A 27,013-nucleotide genomic window follows, 5' to 3' on the forward strand; every position below is an offset into this window, starting at 1 on the left:
CCTAAATGTGGGTTACCTGGGGGAAAAGGCCTAAACTGGAAAGCTTTGAAGCTTAGCTAAGCCACGCTCTGCCTATCTTCCTGTTTAGGAAGAAAACTCCCAGCTAGCAATGGGGCAGGAACAGAAACTTGGATGGAGATAGGCCGAGTTAAGCTTCAAAGCCTTCCAGTTTAGGCCTTTTCTGACCAGCAATTGATATACGTACACAAGAAGCTGCACCACATAGACCCTTGGTTTCATCCATCGAGAAGGCTTGTGCCTAATGGTAAAAACAGAGCCTAGTAAAGCTGCCTTTTTTGGACTACAGCTCCCCAAATTCTCCAGCCATCATGGTCGTTTGCCCCAAGCCCTGTGTAAAAGAAATGAGAAATACTTCCCGTGGGCCTATCTGGCCAACGCCTGTGCAAAGCTAACACTACTTTTATTTATTGTGAAGGCATGCTTGCTGTCATGTTTTCTTTTGTAGCGATATAATATTATACATTGCATCACACCATGTGTGAAGAATGATAAAAGAGGAAAGAGAGAACAGGGAGGGAACGATGGTGCGATTAGCTGTGTAAAATCCTTATTGCTATAAAACCAGGTGTTACTTAATCACTTTAAGAAGCTAATTGTAAAGTAGCAAATGTTGTTGAATAGATTGCGTACATTTGACAGTCTCTTTAATTCATACTTTTGAAATATGTTTGTTTACAATGAAGTATAAAGAGCCCAGATGATTAACAGGGAGATGATACGGATAAGTAGGGTTGTTTTCTTTCCATTCCCTCCGGTTTATGTTTCTTTGTCATTGAAGCTTCCCTAATCTCTTGCATCGTGGTGCCAATTCCTGCGGAGAAAGTGTAAGAGATCAAAACTTCCACTGTCTCAGGGATAAGTTATCCAAAGAATAATCAAGACTTACACAAACTTTCTCTGTTGATCTTCCTGGATGTTTTGAACTCTGAAGAGCTTTTTAATGAGTCAGAGAGGAACTCTCTCTTTAACCCTTTCCTTCAGCTCTATAGAGATTCCTTAGAATTAATTTGAGGGGGAGAATGCATTTTAATGCTTCAGTAAGTAATAATTTAAATTGCTGAAAATTAAGAATTACTTCAGCTTATGTACAATTTACTGGTTTGTTTGTTTACTGTGTTTATAGCCCATCTTTCCTCCACTTAGCTTGAGGAGGTATGCAAGGTTTTCCTCTGCTCCATTGTGAGGTATGTCCAGGTGAGAACCTGTGACAAGCTTAAGACTGCTAAATAAATTTCATGAATCTAGGTCTCCTAAACCCTAGTCCACCATTTTAATTACTAGTGGTGTGCCGTTCCTTTTTTTTTACACCAACTCAGAGTTCTCCAAGAATTCCCCAGACAGAATTCTGGGAATTCCAGCGAACAAACATATACCTCCAGACATGTTTATTTCACTTAACTGACTAAAGCTAAGGCTTCTTTCTTGGCCTTCTTCTAGGCTTTCTTTTCTTGCTACAGTGCTTCCTGGAAGGAAACTGCAGCAATGTTTTGGGAGAGGTCTTCAGGAGGTGCTCTCTTTGGAGATTACCACCCCCAGAAAGCACTGAGCTTACAAATACTGAAGCCACAAATGTATATACAGTATACAGTGTACATGATGGAGGAGTGGGGAATGAGTGAAATGGCATGCAAAAGATGGCAACTGCACTATTAATACTGTCAATGAAATTTCCAGTTGTTAATTACATTGTTGTTATGTGCCATCAAATCTACCTATGGTGCCACACCATGAATGAGCAATCTCTAAAATGTCCTGTCCTCAATAGCCCTGCTCAGTTCTTGCAAACTCAAGCCTATGACTTCCTTTGCAGGGGGGGTCAGATCATTTCATATTTGGTCTTCCTCTTTTCCTGCTGCCTTCAACATTTCCACCATTATTCTGTTTTCTAGACAATCCTGCCTTCTTATCGTGTGCCCAAAGGAGGATATCCCCAGTTTCAATATTTTTGCCTCCAGAGATCATTCAGGCTTGATTTGACCTACAATGCATTTGTCTGTCTTTCTGGCAATCGCGGGTATTGACAAAGTGCCCCCCCCACAGCACCATATTTCAGTTCCAAAGCATCCTGGTAATAGGCATTCATTTCTGATCATGTGAAGGGCCTGCAGGCATGCAAATGGGAAGCACCAGCTCTTGGTGATGTACTATGTAGTAGCAGTGCTTCCAAGATTATGTGCTATTGATTGAGGCTGGGCACTTTTTTCACATGAAAGGTTTCCGACATGGAGATTAATTCCGGATTGCCGAGAGCCAGTGTGTTGTGGTAGTTAGAATATTCAACTGGAACGTTTTAGAGGTGCAGGTTTTTGGGTAACCTTGCAGTTCATCTGGTAATCTTAGGCCAATCACAGCATGACCTACCACACAGAGTTGCTGTGAAGGTAAAATGGGGAAGAAGGTAGCCACATATTCTGCTTCAAAGATATTGAAAAGAGGAAAAGTGGAATACAAACACAACCAATAATCCTGCATGCACTGAAGGTGGTCCTTCAAGTGATTGTGTATTGGTCCTACAGTGTTGCTGGCATATAGAGCGGCTTAATATATGAAAGGGCCAAGCTAACCCATGCATTGCTTTAGGCTCCTTCACACATTCAGAAGTGAATGCCTGAAGGGGGCTATAAAGGATCATGCTATCTCAGTTTCTGCCAGCATGCCTTTCTTGTGCAATGGGATTGACCAGTGGTAGCTTGCTCAGAGGTAAGGCTGGCAGTCACTAGCTCTAGAGTTGACCTCATTCCCTGCAAGTTTGGGAGCAGGAGTGACAGTATGAGTGAGTGAACAGAGAGGTTGGAAACAATGCCAATTTGTGTGGAATAGGAGAACGAGACAAAGCAAGGTGAGCTAGTATCTGTTGGGCTACGCTAGATGTTTTAACTGAGTGGAGGCTTTATTAAACAGATCAAAGGAAACAAGAGCCCCACTCTATTCTGCACTGGTCCAGTCTCACCTGGAGTATTATTATCAGAGAACACTGTTTAAGATATTGAGAAGCTCAAATGTATCCCAAAGAGGGCAACCAAGATGATGAAGAGTCTGCAGACCAAAACATATTTGGAACAATTGAGTGAGCTGGATATGTTTAATTTGGAGAAGAGAAGACTGGGAGGTGATATGGTAGTCACCTTCATATATCTGAAGAGGTATCATATGGCAGAAGCTTGTTTCCTACAGCTCCAGAGGGTAAGACCCAAGCCAGTGGATTAAATTATAAGAAATGAGATTTTGACTAAGCATGAAGAAGAACATTAGTAAGAGCTGTTCAACACTGGAATGGGTACCTTAGAAGGTGGTGGACTCATTCATTGTAAGCCTTTAAACACAGGTTTAATAGTCACCAGCTTTTGTTGTTAGTTCCCTGTACTTGGCGGAGTGCTGGATTCAGTGGCCTTGGGGCCTCTCCCAGCTCTGGAGTTCTGTGAGTCCGTTAATATTTAGTGGAGATTTTGTTTCTACAGAAGTGTCCAAATTCACCAGAAATGTCACTTTAGATCAGACTGTGCAACTTGCTTTAGCTGTGGGTGTTCTGCTTTGGTCGGTGGTTGGACTAGAATACTTAGAAGTACTTCCATCTTTGCAATTCTATGATTCTGTTAATTGAGTGCCAACCAGGATGTTTCTTTTGATACACCCCGAAGAGGATTCTGCTAGCAAAGTCTTTCATGAATTGCTTCTATCCAGTTTGAGGCTCATAGCCCCTTTATAGGAAGAGAGCTCTGTCTCAGGCAGTACCTGCACTGTCAAGGCAAAACACTAAAGCCCAATGAGAGTGCCTTTACCTTGAAGTGGGGGGATAAATGAGATTAAAACTCCAGTCTAATGGCATGATATCTTCTTCTTTGAGGGCCAATTTCGACCTCTGGAATGGCTAAACTAGTTTTTCGAAGGGAGATTCAAATTTTAAATGCTTTTTTAAAAAAACCATTTCATTGAATTAATACACTACAAAACATACAGCTTAATCAAAACACCAACAAAAACAGGGGAAAAAACCCTCCTAATAAGCTAAACCCTCCCCCCTTTGGAGCCAGAGACTCCAGCTTCGTTTGACTCTCTGGGTTCTCAATGTAAACTGAATACATATATAATCAAATTTGCCCTAAACTCCTGGCCTCCTCTGGGCCCAAGAATATATTAGTTTCCAGCTTTGTTTTACATAGTCTCTTGGTTGTTCCCATAATGCTTCTGAGAGTGTGTCCAGTTCTACTATGTCCCATAGCTTCTTTAACTACTCTTCTATCATTGGAGTTTCTTCATTTTTCCATTTTTGGGCCCAGAGTAATCTGGCTGCTGTGAGTATGTACATTAGACAATATTTTATTTTCTTATCATTAATTTCTGGCATGATATTTAATAATGCCATTTCAGGTTTTATATCTAATTTTTGCTGAGTAATTTCTTTCACTATTTCCCACAGCTGTGCCCAATATCTGTTGACTTTTTCGCATGTCCACCACATATGATAATAAGTTCCTACTTTTTTTTAACGCTTCCAACACATATTGCTGTTACCCTCTGATATTTCTGCCAATCTTACAGGTGTATAATGCCATCTATAAAACATTTTGAGGATATTTTCCCTAAGGTTTACTGGTTTAATCATCTTATAACTTTCATTCCACATCTTAGTCCAGTCATCAATATCAATGTTATATCCAATTTTTTTTGCCCATTTTACCATCATCTCCTTCACACTCTCATCCTCCAGATCATACTCTAATAAATATGTATACATTTTCTATTATTTTCTCATCAGTATATATCCAAAGTTTATCTATCTGAACTTTGCCCTCAAAGAAACCCACAGTTTTATCTTTTTTGTATCTTGATTCTTATTTCACAATTGACCACCAGTTAGCAGCTACATCCAGTTTTTCTAGCTCTTGTTTATCCTTTATATTTTGTTCTTTAGTTAACAGATTTTCATATGTAGTCAGCGCTCCTTTCTGGTTAAACACTTTCAACGTAAACACTTCTATAGGGACCACCCATAATGGAATTTTCTTATAGGTTTGTGCTTGAAATTTTTGCCATACTATCCCTAAAGGATATCCTGAGGATATGTTCTCCAAAATGTGAATGCTCCTTATGTTTTCCATACCATACATATGCGTGCCATCCCATTTTTAAATCATGTCCCTCTAATTTCATAAGTCTTTGATTTTCGAGAGTTATCCATTCTTTTATCCAGGTCATAGCACAAGCCTTGTAATATAATAACCAACTCGGTAGTCCTGCTCCCCCCCTTTCTTTCAAATCTTATAACAATTTAAGTTTTATTCTTGGTTTCTTAGGCTTCCAGATAATTTTTGATGTCAAGCTATCCAGGTCCTTAAAATACTTAAAGTTCAATAGTATTGGTAGATTTTGAAATAAGAATAATAGGAATAATAAATGTTAAATGCTTTTTGTGGTTCTTGGCAGTGCTCTAACACTGAGCTCTCCTCTCTGATTTTTATGATATGTCTGAAGAAGGATTTTTTTTAATCCAGAAAGTTTGCACAAAGGTTTAGTACCCTTTTAGCTGGCCTCCTAAGGATATTACCATAACATGGATTTTGGAATTTTTTCTTTTGGATTCTGCACATACTTTGCTGTGTGTTTTCAAGCATCTTCCTACTATACTGTTAGCCAAGGGTGTTAATTTTGTGAGCACCAGTTTCTTCTATGACAGATGGGGGTTTTTTCTGATACAAAACACAAATAAAACATGTAGTAAGTCTAATCAGATAATCTCAGAGTGAAAGTAGGTCTGCAGAGGAAAGTCCATCCTAGGGATTTCTATACAAGTTGCATGCAATCCCTTTGGAAAGAGCTGGACCCCAAGGAAAAATCTATTAAGGAGCTAAAATGGGGTGGGGGTGACAAAGTACCATTTCATTACTATATAGTGCCACTGGAGGTTCCCCACAATAAAAGATCTGAAGAATGTAATTTTCCACGGCTGAAACCTTCTCCTGGAGAGACAAGTGGCTTTTCAATTAAGCAGAGTATAGAGCCTGCAACTCTCCATCCTGCAAAAATGAAAATGGAACTCCAGGAACTTTGAGTTTTGTCCTCTTTTTTGGTACTTTACATAATAGGGGTGGGGCTGGCCTTCAGACACTCCAAAATTATCACTCACCCACCCCAGTGTATAAGCTCAGATATACAAAGAACAATTCTCAGAGCTGAGAAAAGTTGCTAGGCCAATGGTGATGCGGCTAAGGGGTTCTGGTTATCGTACTCCAAAAAAAGTTATCTTTGCTTTTCCACAACAAGCTTGAGATGTGGTTCCATCATTTCAACAAGGAGTTCTTCCAGACAGAAGAAAAACTACCCCAGTGTTCTCCCTCTTTCTCTGGGTCAACTGTGGAAGATTCTGAGGCTTACTGTTATTTGAAAATAAGGTCCTTTACGTATATGCCCCAGTGGGCAAAAGCTGTAACCTGAGATGATCTGAGGTTGTCCACAGGTGCAATTAATTGAAAGATTTATTCGAATCACAGCAGATAAACAGGGAACAAGATCCATCAAATGAAGACACAATATAAAATAAATCAAAGGGAAATCAACAAATTTCTAACTGAACACAATGCAGTGATGAAATAAAAAGTGCAAAGCAAAACAATGTGCATTTTTCCGTAAAATTTAGCCACAATTTGTCATTGTTTAGTCATTCAGTCATGTCTGACTCTTCGTGACCCCATGGACCGGAGCACGCCAGGCCCTCCTATCTTCCACTGCCTCCCGGAGTTGTGTCAAATTCATATTGGCTGCTTCGATGACACTGTCCAACCATCTCATCCTCTGTCGTCTCCTTCTCCTCTTGCCTTCACACTTTCCTATCATCAAGGTCTTTTCCAAGGATTCTTCTCTTCTCATGAGATGGCCAAAGTATTGGAGCCTCAGTTTCAGGATTTGTCCTTCCAGTGAGCACTCAGGGTTGATTTCCTTCAGAATTGATAGGTTTGATCTCCTTGCATTCCAGGGGACTCTCAAGATCCTCCTCCAGCACCACAGTTCAAAAGCATCAATTCTGCAGCGGTCAGCTTCCTTTATGGTCCAGCTCTCACTTCCATACGTCACTACAGGAAAAACCATAGCTTTGACTATGCGGACTTTTGTTGGCAAGGTGATGTCTCTGCTTTTTAAGATGCTGTCAAGGTTTGTCATCGCTTTCCTCCCAAGAAGCAGGCGTCTTTTAATTTTGGGGCTGCTGTCTCCATCTGCAGTGATCATGGAGCCCAAGAAAGTAAAATCTGTCACTGCCTCCATATCTTCCCCTTCTATTTCCCAGGAGGTGATGGGACCAGTGGCCATGATCTTAGTTTTTTTTATGTTGAGCTTCAGCCATAACTAGTCCTTTATAAAACACTATATTTGCCCTTAATATTCCACCAGTTCTCTTGTTGAAGCTCACCATGTTCAGCAGTCTTGGTCTTAAAGACTGACAAAGAATTATATAGCCACCTATTCCAAGTAACAGGTTCCTGAAGATTCAGTGGAATGTGCAGGAGAATTGATCCAGAAGAATCCAGATGAGAAAATCAGAAGGAAAAATGTAAAATAAAGTTGTGAAATCTCTCCCTCTCTCTGTCTAGTGTAGAGTCTCCCAGGAGTAATATACCCATTGTAAAAACTGAAGCTTCTCTCAGAATCAGGGCAAACTAAGAGCTAAAGGCCCTGGGGCAGTCAACATCTGCAAAAGTAAATATTACATGAGAAAAAAAGGAAGTGAAAAGAATCTGTATGGGAGCATGAATTTATTAAGAAAGAATGTAACTCTAAGTCTGAGTCTCCTTGTTCTAAACGACAATTGCTTTTAGCTCCACTGTGCCTCTAATTTTCCTGCATTCTGGTTGTTTTCTTTACCTTCACCCATAAAGTTCAGTTCTGTGTTGATAGATGGCAAGCTGGGAGCAAAAGTGTATTGCCCCACTTTTCTTTAATCCCAGAAAGGAAACCATCCCTTTATCCTGGGGCACACAATGTGACCATAGCATCTTATCACGGTGCACTCTGCACCTGGAGCCACTGAAATATCCAACCTTGTAGCCTGTCCACACTGTTCCTTTGTCTTCCAGCCCAGCCAGAGCATTGTTGCCACAGCAATCATGTATCTGCATTTCTTGTTTTGTGCTCATTCCATCATGCAAAAGTCCAGGCTGGAAAGAATCCCGTGTTCTTCTTCCCAACAGGAAACAATCAACTGTATTGTATATGAAACAAACCAAAGATTTCCCAGTGCCATTCTACAGGCAGGCTATCCCACAGGTTGGGAGTCCATTCCATCATCCATATATCTGTAGGCCTTTTGCCCAATGGACCCTTATACCTAAAAGTTGGACTTGATTAATAGGATTGACATTAGAGATGAGCATGAATCAGAAAATGTGTGATTTGTTTTGAATTGTGATTCATCAAGGTCAATGAAACATAAATTACAAATTTACGATTTTTTCTGATGAAGTGACAAATCAATTCAAGTCATTTTTGCCTTTAAAAACCATATAAAATGCCCCCCCAAGCGCCTAGGGACATGAAATTTGCAGGGAAGCTTCCCTTGACTGTCATTGAGAAGTCCTGCAAGTTTGGTGAAGACTGGATTTTGGACATCTGAGTTATATGTCTACAAGGACCCCCCCCAAAAAAGCTCCCCCCAGGCACCTAGAGACATCAATATCATGAAGGTTTTACACCCACAAAGTTCCCTCTAACTGTTTGCTTGGGGAAACCCAACCTTCACTAAACTTGGAGGGATTGTAGAGGAGAATCATTGGACACTGTGTGATTTTGGTGTCTCTGGGTATGGGGAGGGAACTTTTCTGGGGGGGCTTTGTGGATGGATAACCCGGACATCTGAAACCCATCCTTCACCTACCATGGAGAAATTGTAGATAAGAGTCAGAGGAACTTTCCTGCAATTTTTGTGTCTCTAGGTGCCTGGGGGCCCATTTTATAGCCAAACAAATCAATTAATCAAAACAGATAAAAAATCATTGATTCATATTCATCAATGGCATTGATTTGTACGAATACAAATCAATGAATTAGTAACTTTTGAATGAATTTGGTGATTCACTTTAAATTTGTGCCCATCTCTAATTGACATCCATCTAAAAAGGCACTTCTCCAACAGCAGCTTTTCCACAGGAAAACCTTTATAAAATTTGCAAAAATTTCCCTTCTCTTTGTCTTTGTGTTTGTTACCAATTTGAAGCTTCTAATCAGAAGGCTTAGTGTGGAAATGAACTTTATGCAGAAAACACCATAGCACTAAGCTCTTTGCCACATAACACAGCATGGTAAAAAGCAAACCATACTGAAAGGGGAAAAAACATGAAAAGTCATGAATGTTGCCACATTCATGACTTTTCATGCTTTTTCTTTCCTCCATGGATGATGGAAGAAATAGCAATAACCAGTGATGAATCAGGCACACTACTATTGCCATTATGTGCCATGATGTACTACTGATCTATGGAGACTTTATGAATTAAATAACCTTCAAGAAGTCCTGTCATTAACAGCACTGATTAGACCATGCAAATTAAAAGCCAGGACATCCTTTACTGAACCAATCCACGTCATATTTGGTCTTCTTTTCTTATGCCTTCCACATTTCTTAACATTATTACCTTTTCTGTGACCCTTGTCTTCTCAGGACATGCCCATAGTACAATACCTTCAGTGTAGTCATTTTAAGTTCCTGTTAAGAATTCGGTCTTGATTTGCTCTAAAACCCACTTATTAATTTTTCATTGTCAACATTATTAGTGCCCAGTCTCATTGGATCCTGATTTCTGTTGCTTACATACCCAGATCCCTTTTGCTTAATTTGGGAGGATGTTCGTATTCATTCATGGCATAGTTTGGAACATGGAATCCTTTGATCAGAAAAGCTACATCAGTGGGGGGTCTTGTGTAGTGGAAGCAGTACAGTTAATATTTAAGTTCATCTCTGTTTTTTTCTCTTAACCCTCTGCATGTAGCCCTCTCTCCTTCTCTTGGATGCCTTTTTCAACTTTCTTTGGACCTTCGTGTTGTTATTCTTCCCTCTAGCATTGCATTAAAAGGTAACATCCAAATAAAACAAGAATAGATTACTTGGTGTTCAGTCCAAAGCCTACAAGACAAAATAAAGTTGGATTGTCTTCAGAAATGGAAAAAGACACAGCAGAATCTCTCAAAATCAAAGTAACACCCCCAGTTGTTATTGGAAAAAAACACACCACTTATCTGAAAAACAATAAAATATTTTAAGAAACCTTATTTACTTGCAAGTGTTTCCATGTCCTCCAATATTTGATGTTTTTAACAGATGGAGTTCCATCTAAAATTGTCACCATGGATCCAGCTGCCACACTGTGTAGATGAATAGATTTGGGCTTCTCCTTACCACAAGAAAAAGCAGTGTTCTTCTGTTAGCTTTTTCTTTAGAAAGGGAATATCTGAGTCACATTCTTAAGCTAATGTTTTTGTTTTTTCAAATTTTCTTCATCCTGACTGAGCTCTGGATGTCAGGAAGCAGCATTAGAAGTGAGCAAGTCATAAAGGAGAATCCTTATGTTCCTTATTTGAAACAGTTTGCAAAGCTGATAGAACCAGCTAGGAGTAGGAATATAAGAACATAGAAATGGAGCATGCCAGCTGAAGAAAACATATGCATAACAGCTACACCACTGCCTGGAAAAGATATTCATGTACTGCCATGATACAGTGACACAATTAGTAAGGCACTAAGAGCATGTTTCGCTGCTGCCTAATATAAGCAGTAAATCCATTAAGGTGTGGATTGCATTAAATAGCTTTCTTCCAGGTTTTTGCCATTGCTCAAAATGCAAAGATAAGAGCAACGGCTGGTATATAACATTCAGCAAGGGGTTTCAGCTGTCAAATGGACAGGATTAAAATAAACCAGTTAAAATAAACCAGCACCTTCTCCCACATGGATCTGCCTAATGTTTTTAACATAGTACTGTACGACTTTGTTCTTTATGCCCTCTCAGATGACCCACTGGATCATTTCCAGCTCTGCAGTTTATGAAATGGAGGTTCTCAACTGGTTTGGTCTCTCCCCCCCCCCCACACACACACTTTCTCTGAAACTGCAGTTCAAGTTCGAATGCCTTTAAAGGAAACAAAGGCATCACAAACAGCAAAATTGACTGTCTCAAGAACAGCTCCACCATTAGCCAAAGTAAGGGACTGCTTCTGATAACAGATGAAAGAGAGTAGTGGCAGCAGCAGTTTCCTGCTTGAGTCTTTTACTGGATAACACAGTAGTGTTATGAGCCATCAGATCCCATTAGAATTATGGTTTTACTTTCACCGGTGAGTTTTCATGGCCAGCAGGGATTTGCACGCAGCTCTCCTGAGTTCTTGTCCATCATTCTATCCACTATACTGCCCTGGTTTCCACACATCTGTATGTGCCACAAAACAAGTTTGCTGCCTGAGGTGTGGTGGGGAACATAGTGCAGAAGTAAATTTCAACGGCTAGTTGAGCCAGCTTCTCATCATGGGATGAGGAGGTGGCACCATCATCAAAATGACTTGTAACAGCCCTTGACTGACACCTGTCAAAGGCTCATTGCATCGGGTCACCATGTCACTTTGTTGATTCTTCACCACATGAACAGCCACACTCTCCTCACTACAATAGTAGCCAGGATGGCTAGAGGCTCCTAGTAGTGTATTCCACAAAATAACTTTCCCAACCAATCTCCATACTAACATATAGTCTCATAAAAGTTTTTTTTTAATCAAAATTATTTCCTACACAATGGAATTCATTGAGAAGAAATGGTGGCACTTATGGACTAATAAGGCAATCCTAACGCAAAGATGTGCCAGATGCAGGGGGCCAGGAATAGTAAACTTTTGCCTGCAGAAATTCCCCTTGGGCCAGTAGAGACCCCTTTCTCTGGGCTGATCTCAGAGACCTGTTAGTAGAGGCACCTGGCTAAGACACATTAGCAAAAGAGTTGGGGAAAAGCAGGGGATGGGGTGGAGGAGAAAGAACAGAATGAGAGAGGAGCTGAACTATGGCGGATCTGGACTTCCTACAACTCAGAGACACCGCTACTATGGCAGCACAAAGTTAGGCCAAGGTGAAGATAATCCTAAGTAATTATCAACACCCCTAGGTTAGGATGGGCAGATTCAGCCAGCCTAGCGTTAGTTCCACTAGGTCTCGACCACCTTGATTTGTTCAAGCTTATCCTCTTAGAGTCCTTGGTGTCCTTATTACACTGCTTTAGTGTAAGTAATGCACAAGGATCCAGAATAGTGGTAAAAACTCTGCTCATTTTACTGGCACATATGAAGCAAATCAGGGCTGACTGTACCATTAAGCAGAGTGAAGCAACCACCTGAAGCAGCAGGTCCTGGGAGGCAACCTCCTAGTTCTTCCTCATGGACTTGTCAACTACTTGTCTTTGTATGTGCCTCACAACCTGCTTTGAGGGCCCCTAAACTCTCCTGGGGTCTGTCTCAGGATGGCACTGAAGGAAGTAGTAGTAGTAGTAGTAGTAGTAGTAGTAGTAGTAGTAGTAGTAGTAGTAGTAGTAGTAGTAGTAGTAGTAGTGGTAGCGGTAGCGGTAGCGGCAGCAGCAGCAGCAGCAGCAGTAGTGTGCAGCCAAGCAATCTTTTTCAGGATTTTCTAGGTAGAGAGTATTCAGATGTGGTTTACCACTACCTTCTTCTGAGGGCATCCTGGGACGGTGCAGCTTGCCCAAGGCCACACAGGCTGGCTCTTCAGGGATGTACAGTGGGCAACTCCCAACCTCTGACTCCACAGCCGGATACCCAACTCACTGAAGAAAAGCCTTAAGGAAAAGCTTTAGTTCTTGAGCAGCATGAATGTTTCAAATCCAGCTGAACATCTCCCTCCATAACTGATTTGTTCCAGATGTCTTCATTCTATTCTGGAACATGAATTCTGTGGTGACTCACCAATGAGTGCTCAAAGTGTGAGTTCTGAGTCAGTCGCACTATTTCCAGTGGTACTTAACTTTAGTTTGGAGGCCTTTCATCCCGATACTCTTTTGTGCAATCAGATGGTGACTGAATGCCATAGAACAATCAGAGGGAAATTTACCATGTGGCTGCCATTAAACTGTATGGGAGTGACTCTCATAATTACCCATGCACATTACAGTATTGGGAATATGTCACTTGCTCTTAATTGTCCAGGGGCATAATTGTTATTCAAAAATGTATAAATGTTTCTTATCATCCACTGTTCCTGAAGATGGAAATGGAAACATGTCTTATTAGTTGACTTATCCAGACACTAAGTACTGCCAGATTGTGTCCTCTGATGAAACATATTCATTTGGTTTTACAGGTTTTACAGGATTTAACTTAGTGTTGGCTCAATTTCTATTTTTAAACCAAAAGATAAGATAGTAAAACTCCAGCATGTGTTAGAATACATATTAAGCACACATATGGAATGGCAATAAAGTTTTTCTGGAGAAGTAGATAGTGGTTTAACTACACATTATGCCACGATCTCTGGTTGTCTCCTGTAGGGCTGGCCCTGTCATTAAACAGACTGAGGCACCTGCCTCAGGTAGCAGATGCTGGAGGTTTGCAACAGCAGTCTCCCTATAGGAACAGCTCATCTCTTGTTCAACCATGTAAGTGCCTCCCTCAATATATATTATGAAGTAACAGAGCCCAGGCACTACTTTGTAACATCAGCTATTTTTGTTACTGTTTTTGTTTGATGTGGACTATAGTTTATAAATGTAGTGGAAAACCTGACACTTCCAGACACCCTGAAAGAAGACCATTGGTCATTTAAAATTATAACAAATACTGTAAAGTCAAGGAAGTGGGCACCTTATTTAACATAAAATATTTGCTTAAGTCTTTCCAGCACGTGAACTGGACTTTAGGAAACAAGCAATGTCACACATAAGCAAGTACACTGGTGCCTCACAAGATGAATTTAATTCGTTCCGCAGTTAATGTTGTCTTGCAAAAAATTCATCTTGCGAAATGCATTTTCCCATAGGAATGCATTTAATTTTCCGGAGTCTCGTGGCACAGTGGTTAAACTGCAGTAACGCAGTGATGACTCTGCTCACGATCTCAGTTCAATCCTGGGCTGAAGCAGCTAGGTTGAGGTTGACTCAACCTTCCATTCTTCTGAGGTCATTCAACCCAGCTTGTTAGGGAGGTGGAGGGAATGTGTAAGCTGCATGATTAAATTGTAAACTGCCCAGAAACAGCAGTTGGGGGAGTAAACAAAAAGCACATTTTGCTTTTCTTCTTCTTCTTTTGTTTGGGCTCTGGTGAACTACATCCAGAACATTCTGCAACATGCAGCTTCCCATGAACTGTACAGTGAAAGTTCAGAGCTAGAAAAGTCCACTGGATGATGTGTTGTTTTAGGCACTGCAACAGTAGTGAAATAAGTGTATCTTAGCATCATCACACAGATTGGTATAAATATTTATCAGTCCAGGATTCACTATTTTTTTTCTCCACCATCACAAATCACAGCTTCTATTTGGAAACTAGAGGGTTTGCTTGAAGGTCATCAGGAAAGACTCAAAATCCATAGCTGACTGGAAAACTCAGTAATCTGAATCTCTAAAGATGGTTGGCATACTACTGCAAGCCTATTCTGCTCATTGAAATTTAATTAAAGCATTCCTATGGGCAAAAAAAGTCAGAACAAAGTCAAATTTGTTCAAATTTGGTTTACAAAGGGTTTATTAAGTGCTCTTTAAAGCCATACATATTGTGCAGATGATTTCAAAAATTTCAGTCAAAAAACTTTAACTTTTTAAACATCATAGACAAACATTTACAAATCAGCAAACATGAGGCAGGAACAAAAAATGGAAAACATTCGTCTTGCGAAGCATGGCCATAGGAACATTTGTCTTGTGAGTCATCAACTCCATTGCCAAAACCATTTGTCTTGCGAGTTTTTTGTCCTGTGAGGCATTTGTTTTGCGAGGCACCACTGTATTCAGTGAGATATCCTGTGATTGCCACAAGGGCTTTGTTTAAATATACTACATGTGACATAAATGATGAGTGGCAGAAGAAGGCTTAGCTTCTCTTTCACTTCTTAATCCTTTGTTTAGGGAGTCTACCCTGTTCCAAGAAATGTTTTCTTAGCCTCATCAAAAGGGAAAAAATCCTCTTCAGCATGACCTCACCTGTTTGATAGAGGGAATGTGGTAGAATGAAAGCTGTCTAATGACAAATTGTGAGAAGCAAAGGGACTTGAGATTTCCAGCAGATTCTCCTCTATTGTAGTGCCAGAAAATTCCTGCCCGGTTTCAAATGAGGTTGATCAACATTTCCCTTCCTGTAGGCTAGCCAATCATTTGTTTATCTATGCAGATCACTGATCTTCTCTTTGACCAGCTAGAGAAACCAGTTAAATTTCTTTTATGTTCTTCCATCACTAGCAAATGGTCTGCCAGTACAATGGCTTGTGTGGGTCAAACTTCCTTCATCCCTTGCTTTTTTTCTTTGCCTTTCTTCCAGTTTCAACAAATCCCACATTGTTTAAAAATTCAAAAGACAAAGATCTGTTATAACAAAGGTACCCTCTCACAAATTTACCAGTCAGCCACAAGCTATGTCTTAAGTATATTTTCCTCCCCTCTCTCATGTCCACTGATAGCTCTGCCCACATGACATGTACCAGAAGCTTCACACCTGAAGGCCTTGGCTGTTTTTCTCTTACTGTATTTGTTATGCTGGGGTCCAGGGCCATCTCAAACATTTTGTAGCCTGAGACAAAGAACCAGCTAGTGTCCCTTCCATCCCATGTACAAATGTTAACGAGATTAGCAAATACAGTGGTGCCTCGCTAGATGACGATAATCCATTCCACTGAAATCGCTGTTTAGCGAAATCATTGTCTAGCGAAAAGCAAAACGTCGTCTAGTGGAAATCGGTTTGTGAAGCAGGGACCAAACATTGTCCAGCAAAACTCCCCCATAGGAATCACTGTTTTGCGAATCGCTATAGCAATCGCAAAAAGTCAATGTCTAGCGAAAAAACTGTCATGCACTGTCTAGCGAGGCACCACTGTAAATCTTTCCTCATCTCTGGTGAAGGTTTAGCAATCTCATCTGTAGGCCATAGGCTAGCTTTGGGGGTGCAAGGCAAACCTGGTGGCACATGGCTCCCTCTACAGAAACATTGCTGCCATTTCCCAGTATCTCCTGCTTCATTTTGCCTAAGGGTAAGGCCAGCCCTAGTCAAGCTGTATACACCTGTACCTGCAAGCCTATTCTGCTCAGCACAGTAGCCTCATAAGAGCTTAACATTATACAGAAGTCACATTTGAAAGTTGGATCAGGGAGAGAGTTCTAGCCCTGACCCCTGGCTGTTGATATCTCCACAAGGAGAGGAAATGGCTGAGAAGGAAAACTTCTGCTGAACTTGGAGGATCTCTATGAGATTAATAATAATAGAGTGCGTCAAATCAATGTTTAATTATAGTGACCCTTTCTAGGGTTTTCTAGATATGGAATACTCAGGAGGAGTTTAGTATTCCCTTCTTTTTGGATTCTCTGAGATTGTACAGCTTGCCCAAGGCTTCACAAGCTGGCTTTCCTCTATGGAGGCACAGTGGGGAAATCAAACTCCCAACTTCCGGTTCCATAGCTAGGTACCTGACTCACTGAGCTATCCAGACAGGAGAGCCTCTATGCGCAGTCAATTGTCTTCTCTTCAGACATTCCTCCCTCACATGGATACAGTGACAGGCAGACAGTGGGGCTAGAATTCTTCTCCGTGCTCACACTTCAGATGAATTCTTTTTTGAATGCCTGAATAAGGCTAATGTTTTTTATGAATGAAAACCAAAGTGGATTGGAACAGGGGTGGGCAACTGGTGGCCCTCCAGATAGGGTTGGATTGCATCCCTCAGTATTTGCTCTGCTAGTTAACAGCAAATGGGAGTTGCCAACCAGTGATGCCTGGAGGGCTAAAAGATGCACCTTTCTGGATCGTAGTGTAGAATCAGGATTGAGAAATCTCCACTCAACGTGAAGATTACTGGGTAAGTTTTGATAAGTTACTTTCTCTCTGCCTTAATTATCCCACAAATTTATTCTGGGGAGACACCATATACAGTGGTGCCCCGCTAGATGATTGCCCCACAAAATGATGAATCTGCATGACGATGAGTTTTTGCGATCGCCATTGCGCTTTGCAAAACAGTGTTTCCTATGGGCGATTTTCGCTGGACGATTTTTTCCTCAGGACCGATGCTTTGCAAGACAATGATTTTAACAGCTGATCAGAGGCTTCGCAAAATGGCTTCCTTATGGGCGATCTTCGCACAACAATGACTATTTTCCCCATTGGAATGCATTAAATGGATTTCAATGCATTCCAATGGGGAAATGCTTTTCGCAAGATGATGTTTTCGCTAAACAGCGATTTCAATGGAACGGATTAACATCGTCTTGCAGGGCAATAATGTATAACACTGGTTTGCTCTGGGATGGGAGCAGTGAACAGTCCTCCAAGTTCCTTAAAGCAGGGGTCTTAGCTTCTGTAAAATCACATTTTTGAATTTATTTCTGTTTTAGCTGACAGTTTTAAAGGCATGTGTATGGTCTGTAAGAATGTCTGAGGTATGCTGTTTTACTCAACAGCTGCCGAAAAAATACTTTGTATGTGAGAGGAGAGGGGAGAGAATGTGTTTTGGCTAGCTTTACAGCATCAAGAATTAATGAAAAAGCTGAGTACAATAACTGGAAGGTGTAACTAAAGCCACATTCCTCACATTTCCTTGCTAAAGAGCCAATGGTCCAAAGTATGGAATGTGCCTGCAAGTAACAAATGTCTTACTGTTACTATGCTTGGTATGTCTGTCATATTCCTATTGAAACTGAGCAGAATAGCAATTAGACAGACATGTGTTAAATTGTTAAGAGGACCCATTTCAAAGAAATAGTCAAAGAGCAAGATAGTGGCTTTGATACTTAATGGACTTGACAAACTTCTATTACATAAATATCAGACTCCTGTATTTCAAAACCGATTGATTAAAAACGGTGACTCGAACATTATGAATATCTTGACATTCAAGGGCTCGAATGCCCTTCAGCAGAGTGAAAATTTTAATCTCTCATTTCTCCCATCTTAGTCTTATTTTTCCCCCTCTTCCATTTCTCCAACTTTTTATTTAAGAAGATCTTGCCTTTATCCTCATTGCCTTCCATTTCCACTTCACATTAGGGATGGGCACTTACCGCAGTTTGGCGGTTCGATATGGTTCGCCAGACCAGGCCCACAGGTGCTGTGAGGTCACACCAGATTCTGTACTCTGCCTCATCCCACGAATGCCCTCTTAGAGGAGGAGATAGGGCCGGGATGCTTGTGGTGCTGCTTCTGACAGGGTGCCCACAGGCATGGAATCTAGGGTTCCTACGCAACACCGGTGGGCCCAGTCCAGTGAACCGTGCTGGTAAAGCGCCCATCTCTATTTCACATTCATTTTCTCATTTGCCTTCGTTTGCCTTCATTTGTTCACAAACGTTTAAAAATTATTTTTAAAAGTACAATTCATTTGGCAATTGCAAAGTAATCATTTGTTTGCATTCCAGAAGTCCTGCAAGCAATGTTTGTTGAATGAAAGTACTGTATGTACAGCTATTAATATGGTTCCTCTCAAATATATTCTCTGCCTTCTGAAAGCTTTCATTTTGCTAGTGCTTCTGAAAACAGAGAAATTTCCTTTTTATCGCCAATTACCTGGACAAATATATAGCAATACTTTCATAGAGCTCAAGGTATGAATGTAAGTAGGGCTGGACATGGGTCTGCCTGAAAATCAATTCAAAAACTTCCAAATACATCTGTCTAATCTAGAACACTACCATCCAATTTGGTTTCTGCCCCAGAGTTGAATCTGTTTGTATATTTGTAAAAACATACTGGAAAACAAAAATGGCTGTAAATGTATTGTTTTTGCACTGATGTACAAGAAATCCAAAGATGTAATGCTGTAGATCCAAAAGAGAGGAGTAAACCTGCCAAATGTCAGGTAGCTTCAAGCGTTTATGTACCAAGCACCTTTAAAATTGTCTTTGTTCAGAAGAAAATAAGAGAAGAGAAGAGAAAAAGGAAAGAAAAGAAATGTATTCTCAAAGGCTTTCACGGCCAGGATCTGATAGTTGTAGGTTTTTCAGGCTGTTTGGCTGTCTTCTGGAGGTTTTTCTTCCTAACGTTTCACCAGTCTCTGTGGCCAGCATCTTCATAGGACAGGAGTCAGAACACCGACGGACTGATGAAACGTTAGGAAGAAAAACCTCCAGAACATGGCCAAACAGCCCAAAAAGCCTACAACAACAACCCCCCCCAAAGAAAGAAAGAAAGAAAGAAAGAAAGAAAGAAAGAAAGAAAGAAAGAAAGAAAGAAAGAAAGAAAGAAAGAAAGAAAGAAAGAAAGCTGAAGCAAATAGTACCTTGCCCAATTTAATTTATGCTTTGGATATGCTCTAGACCAGTGGTTCTTAACCTTTGTTACTCAGATGCTTTTGAACTGCAACTCCCAGAAACCCCAGTCAGCACAGCTGGTGGTGAAGGCTTCTGGGAGTTGCAGTCCAAAACACCTGAGTAACTCAAGGTTAAGAACCAATGCTCTAGACCAGTGGTGTCGAACTGTGGCCCTCCAGATGTTCTTGGCCTTCAACTCCCAGAAATCCTGGCCAGCAGAGGTGGTGGTGAAGGCTTCTGGGAGTTGAAGTCCAAGAACATCTGGAGGGCCACAGTTCGACACCACTGCTCTAGACTGTGGTTCTAGTAGTATACGTGACAACATTAGCAAAGATCTGTGGTTCTATGGACATTAAATGTTATTTAATAGTCTATGAATATATTTATTAATAACTGTGTTAAATCAACAATATCAACAATTATATAATTATAAACACTGTAACATTTAATGTCATATCTTTGTTGGTATTTTAGATTTAACACAATTATTATTAAATATATTTATAGACATTTTTTCTACCATGTTTCTCCTGAAGTTGTGTATAAAACAAATATTAAAACAATAAAACACAACAAAACGGGATCTTTTTTTTAAAAAAAAAAATTGTTAATAAATCAGATATACTGTAATTCTGGCAGCCAACTCTGATGTGACCCTTTTGTTGTTGTTGCTGTTGTTGTTGTTGACTATATTAATGATGTGTAAGGAAGCAAAGATGTCATTGGATATATGTCTAGAAATCCCAGAGTGACCCCAAAGATTTTGATTGCAAAATTCAGGAAACAAAAGAGATATGCTCCTTTGGAAAATGAAAGAAATGTGTATGGTATATACTTATCTATTGTAAAAGACTGTGGGAAAGCTGAGAAAGAAATATCTGTTTTATTTGTTCTGGAACACTTTGTCTGAACAATTGGTCTGATTTTATTAATTGTTGGAACAAACTCAAACCACAGAAAGATTGAAACTCAGAGATACAGGTGCTTGTTTAAGGAAGTGAAAACACTGGAAACAAACAAACAACATCTGATCATATTTAAATTCATGCTCAAAATATTCTTTGTTACTTTATTTTTTTTATATGGCTTCACTTTTTAATGTATTTGCTCGCTGTTTTGCCATTTCATCCGATAATCTCAACTAGTTTGCTTTAGACATAACACACGTGCCAAAACCATTAGGAATTATATACAGGCCTAATGTAATGTCTCTTCCCCCCACTCTCCCCCCCCCCCCACTTTCCCCTGTAAACTGAGCTTTGACAGGATGCTAATAGGTATCAGCCCTGGATCCCAAGCTGCCTAAGAAAAGAAAGAATTTTATTCTTAAGAGATGAAACCTTGTGGCTGTTGACAAGTTATAAAGCAGCAGTAAGGAACCTTTGGCCCTCCTGAAGCCATTAGGGCCCAATCCGCTTCAGCTATTATGGCCACTGGATGGGTATGATAGGAGTGTGTGATTTAATGACAGCTGGAGAGGCACAGTTTTCCTTTTTCTGCTGCAAATTTTTCACCCCAAGTCGTAAGTCTCATGATAAACACAGACCTGGTTTGTATGATCCATTAATTGTACTGCTAACCAAGTCTGTCTGCGAACTGGAGTCCTCCTGGACTCTGACTCTTAGGCCCTACAGCTCATCTCTCCTTCCACCCACCATTTCTTAATCCCAACATCCAGAGAATGGCTGATGAAGGGTTACTGATGAATAAGAGGGGCCAGATTCATCAACTGGACCAATGTGGATATGACATAGTCCACTGAGGGATGACTTTGCCCTCTTTAGAATAGTGTCTTTCTTATTACTTAAAAAAAAATTTCATAAAGGAAGCTATGCATTCCAGACATGTTAAAGACAAGCAATTTATCTAAATTCTGGCACAGCTAGTGAGTTCCTCCTGGAAATGACTATTCCTTTTGAGGAGAGCACTCTCAGAGGCATCTGAAGGAAACGTCTGACAGATCATGGTGAACCAGCTTTATAAACTGCAAAGACATCCTAGGAAAACCTTAGAAGATGAAATGTTACATAGTGTGAAATCTCTTAGATGTGGGAGCTTCACCACCAACTGCTCAAGTATCCACACAACACTAACATAAACTCCATGTAAACACACTTCAAACATTCTGAATATCAAAGAGGAACCAATTACTGCTTAAAAGTCCCAAAAGTTCTTTATTGGACCACTAAAATATGAAATATGACTGCACTTTTGAGTTCTGCAAGCTGGGTACCACAGAATTTGAGTGAGTGGGTGAGATGAACACATAGGAAAGTCCATAAATCATCATGGCTGAAGGCAGAAGGCCAAGATCTGTAGTTAAAGTCTCATGATGGAGATAACAAATGTGTCAAACCAGCTGGAGATGTGTTGGTACTAGGTTCTACTTTAGGGGACTATAAATTGTTTTACTCGTGTTCTATAGACAAAGGAAGCCATTCAGTCAGTGCAGCTTCCATTGCCTTTTGATAAAACATGTTCTCTGGCACAGCTAGCAGTAGAAGCATGTTAATATCCATATTAGAAAATCTGGAGAGGAAAGTTAGTGACACACTAGGTAAAATACAGTTGATTAGAGTCAAATTCATAGGATTATTTAGCTGGAAGAGGAAGTCATCAGGGTGGTGTAGTACTTCTTAAATTGTCCCTTGCAGACTCTGCCTGGGCAGCTGTTCAGGGCATTTTCCATAGTCAGACAGACAGACGAAAAACCACATGGTCCTTGTGCAAAACTGGAAGAAGGTTCTAACACCAGGAAGACCCAGTATAGTGTGAAAGATAGGGTGATGAAATAAGACTCAAGAAACCTGAGTTTGAATTTCTGCCAGTCCACAGAAACTCAACAGGGGTGTGGAACTGGTAAACCATTCCTTGAATGTCTCACTTCATTCCAAAGCTCTGTAAGAGTCACTATAAATCACCTCTACTTGACAGCACATAACATGAACTAGGGAGGGGGAACCTATGATACACAATCAGCTGAAAAACATGATTAATCTGTTGCTGGTATATACCATTTCAAAGTTCAGATGAGAAGATATGAGCCTGCTCTGCAGACTATGCCCATTACTACTGTGTGCTCTGGTTTATATGTTTGAATAAAGTGGGAAATGTGTTCAGGGGAACCAGTACCATTAGAGATGGGCATGAACCGAACCACGACATCACAAACTGGGTTGGTTTGCGGTTTGGTTCACAGTTCAGTTTGGGGATCCCATTTTGCCAAAATGAAATGAATCATAGAATCACAGAGTTGGAAGAGACCACAGGGGCCATCGAGTCCAACCCCCTGCCATGCAGGAACTCCATCAAAGCACTCCCAACAGATGCCCATCCAGCCTCTGCTTAAAAACTTCCAAAGAAGGAGAGTCCACTGCACTCCGAGACAGCATATTCCACTTCCGACCAGCTCTGACTGTGAGGAAGTTCTTCCTGAGATTCAGGTGGAATCTCCTTTCCTGTAGTTTGAAACCATTGCTCCTTGTCCTACTGTCTGAAGCCGTGGAAAAGAAACCTGTCCCTTCCTTGACATGACATCCCTTCATATAGTTAAACATGGTTATCATGTCCCCTCTTAACCTTCTTTTTTGTAAGGCTAAACATTCCCAGCTCCTTAAGCCACTCTTCATAGGACTTGGCTTCCAGACCTTTGACCATTTTGATTGCCCTTCTCTGGACACATTCCAAGTTGTCCACATCCTTCTTGAATTGAGGTGCCCAGAACTGGACCACAATACTCCAGGTGAGATCTGACCAAAGCAGAATAGAGTGGCACTATCACTTCCATTAATCTAGACACTATACTCCTATTGATGCAACCAAGAATTGCATTGGCTTTCTTGGCGGCCGCATCACACTGCTGATTCATGTTCAGTTTGTGATCTACCAAGACTCCTAGATCCCTTTCACAGGTACTGTTGTCTAGCCAGGTGTCTTCCATCCTATATATGAGGTGTCTTCCATCCTATATATGTGCAGTTAATTTTTTCTGCCTTTGTGTAGGACCTTACATTTCTCCCTGTTGAAATTCATTTTGTTAGTTTTGGCCCAGGACTCTAATATGTCAAGGCCATTTTGAATTTTAATCTTGTGGATATAATTCATCTGACCCTGGAGACTTGAATTCATTTAGAGTAGCCAGGCATTCGTGTACTACTTCTGTACCTATTCTATGCTGCATTTCCCCCACTACGTCACCTGCTCTTTGCCCCTCACCTTGAGCACTACTTTCCTTTTTCGAGAAAACTGAGGCAAAGAAGGTCTTGAAAAGTTCAGCCTTTTCCCTATCCTCTGTTAGTAGTTGGTCATTTTCTCCTCACAGCGACCCTATCATTTCCTTGTTCTTCCTTTTGCTGTAGGCATAACTAAAAAAAACCCTTTTTATTGTTTTCAATCTGTCTGGCAAGCCTGAGTTCATTCTGCACTTTTGCTTCTCTTACCTTCCCCCTACCTTTGGTCTAGATGGGCGGGATAGAAATCCAATAAATAAAATAAAATAAATAATAAATACATATACTGGCAATTTGTTTGTATACCAAATGTTTTCCCACCTCAGTGCTTCGTTTTGTTTGGCAAAACAAGATGCCCACCCAACCTCCCTGCCGCTGCTCCCGTCACCTACCTTGACTAAATTTAAGCTGCCACATCTTCCTCCACCACCATCACCATCCTGACAGGCCAGGGCCTGCTGAGTGTGCACTTGCACCCGCCACTCAGTTGACAGACAGGTGCATGTGCACATGCAGCAGGCCTGGCTTCAAGGACCCAGGCCTGCTGCTTCTGCGCATACACCTGCCTGTCAACTAAGTGGCGAGTGTATGTGCAGAAACAGCAAACCCAGGTCCTTGAAGCTGGGACTGCTGCCTCTCAGTATGGTTGCAGCAGTGGTGGTGGAGGCTTCAAGAGAAGGTAAGGAAGCAACAGGGGCAAGGGGAGTGGGAGGGATGGGTGGCCCCCTCCCATGAACCTGAAAAATGAACCACAGCCTGGTTCATTTTTCGGGGGGTGGGTGGGCCACGAAAGTTCATGGTTCATGGGTAGGCACAAACCACAAACCATCACAAACCACTGTCCTTCTAGTTTCTGCCCATTTCTAGTTACCATCATTTACAAAGCATATGGTATGACTCTTGTTGCTGATGCTGTCCCAACTGCTTCAAACAGATTACAGACATTACGAAAGAACTGTGTGTTTCTGGACACCATTAGCTGAACACACATGGCTACTGTCATCCAATAATACATAATCTCTTAATTTATTAGAAGATCATACACTGGATTAAAGAATCTATTTCAACCCATATTGTGAAGTTCAGCTCTAATCACAAATGTTCGTCTCAAATAGCATAACCGAATTGAATAGAACATCGCTCATGAATTTGAATTCACTGTAGAGAACTTAAAACTTGAGAGCGTGTCAGTGTTTCTGCACCCTACCTCCCGCCTTTCTGCCTGTCCCTTCGCCGAGTGTCCTTCTGTGTTTGGCAATAAGTAGGTTGAAGTTCAACCCTGGACTGTCAAAAGAGGTGAGCTCAATATCAAGTGAAACAATCGCAGGGAAAAATACGTATGGCCACGTGAATACTCCAACTCCTCTTGAGAAAGACCCAGTCAAAACACTTGAGGAAATAACAGCGGTCCAAAGAGATACACACTTCAGCTGGGAGCTGATTAATCAAGGGGCCCCAGAGAGTGCAGTTTCTAATTGTGGGAATGAATTTTCCCTTGCACAGCAGTAAGCTCTCAAAGCTGTCTAGTGTTAACCCTTCTGTAACCAAAGAGTGGGGGGGGGGAGTATGAAGAAATTGTGTATAATACATTGAAGGGAAGCAGAAACTTCTCTCTGTTTTTAGTTGTTAAAAAAGATCTTCATGTAGTAGTCCACCAGTTGAGGTTACAGCCCTGTAGGCACTTACCTGACAGGATGGGTCTCCAAGGGCCTTATGATTCAGTATTCATTGTGTTCTGCTAATTTCCAGGAATCACCACCTCCACTTTTGGTAAAAGGAAAGGAAACAGGAGAAATATTTTCTTCCTTCATACTACAGCAAACTGTCTGCTTCCCGTCAAGAGGTCAAGGAAGATACATAGAGCAGATCTCAGGCTTACCTCATTTTCCAAAAGAGTTTTGCTTTGCCTATCTTCTTCTTTTTTGGCTGCGGGGGGATGGGGTGGGATTTCTCTCATTTCTCTAGTTTTCCACAATAAGAGTAAATCACTGTAAGGGCTGTAGTATGTTCCTGAGAAAGGAAGAGGTTTATAGCTCGTAGTCCTCTCCTGATAGTTGGGCAAGCAAATATATATATTTATGCATTCACAGGTAAGAGACAAGGATTCTTCAGCCATCCACACGTGATTTGACACCTGCTCACTCATAATGCTGGAAGAGACACTAGCCACACACAAAGTCAGAAATTGTTGAAAGGCACTCTACTCCAGTTCAAATTTTATGCAATGAAAAGGCACAATCTAAGCTCAAAAAAGTTTTATGGACATTAAGCATGGGGATTGAAATACATTTACAGAGGATTTTAGTGTGGGAGAAATATGCACATGCGTAATAGTCCCAAAGGGATCCACAGTGCAATCCCACGTGTGCTTACTCTGAAGTAAATTACACAGAGTTCTAACACTTGCTCCCAAATAAATGTGCCGAAGAACGCACACTTCATCTCTGGAAGTATAGCATATTATTATCCTTTTCGTAAGAGGAACAGATGCACAGTGGATAAAAGGCATTGTAGTGAATCTTTCATATAATGGCTCTTGCTTTGCTTTGAGGGTTTAGAGCTGCCCGGTTTTGTTTTGCTTTTTGGACATGAATTTAGATGTGATTTCTTATTAAGGATGTGTGTCACATATTTTGTGGTTAAACTCTTTGGCTGGTCATGAGGGTGAATCATTCTATGAACCAAAGGCTATCGTGTTGATTTCCAGTTAAATCTTTTTCGGATCTTGGGGCTTTGTGAACAAAAGCAGCAGGCACCCAAGTTTGGGAACCTAAACATGAAAGAAAGGTAATAATTGCATTTAAGTAGTCAACAAAAGCCGGGCTCACCTCTGGGCTTGTAAATTTGTAGTGAAGCAATAATTACAAGGGACGTCTGTGGCGGCATTGTGTTTGCTTTGAGAAAAAGAATGTCTACTCCTTCAGGGGCACTTCCAGCTCCTCCTTTTCACTTTGCTCCCTGGAAATATAATTGGATCCTCACAGGTTCCCTTAAATCAAAGCAGAGATGTGGTTAACGTTTATTTATCCAAGGCATGTTAAATGAAAAACTCAATCGGCTGAGAAAACACCCACTTTGGGGATGGGATTAAATGATCCTGGACCAGCAGTATTGACTGTATGGGCTGCCACAGCCATAGACTAGTCTTCTTCTCCCCCCCCCCCCAATGATTATTCAAGGGTTTTTTTGTTTCTAAATCTGCTCAGAAAGAAAAAAATAAATTGCTAGAAGTGAGATTAGAGGAGGCTATTGTGCCAAGGAGAATGGGTCTCTGTCGTTTGACTGGCA

At 40.9% G+C, this 27,013-nt stretch overlaps 1 long non-coding RNA gene across 1 annotated transcript; it reads right to left on the reverse strand.

Annotated features, from left to right (window-relative positions):
* Positions 1 to 647: 647 nt before the first annotated feature.
* On the reverse strand, positions 648 to 25,735 carry LOC140704203 (uncharacterized). Its single transcript, XR_013542061.1, has 3 exons — positions 25,605 to 25,735; positions 25,412 to 25,489; positions 648 to 832 (listed from the first exon to the last, which is right to left on the reverse strand). It is a non-coding gene; the product is annotated as an uncharacterized LOC140704203 (long non-coding RNA).
* Positions 25,736 to 27,013: the final 1,278 nt, after the last annotated feature.

The sequence above is a fragment of the Pogona vitticeps genome, chromosome 2 (assembly GCF_051106095.1).
Source record: "Pogona vitticeps strain Pit_001003342236 chromosome 2, PviZW2.1, whole genome shotgun sequence".
Lineage (NCBI taxonomy): Eukaryota > Metazoa > Chordata > Lepidosauria > Squamata > Agamidae > Pogona > Pogona vitticeps.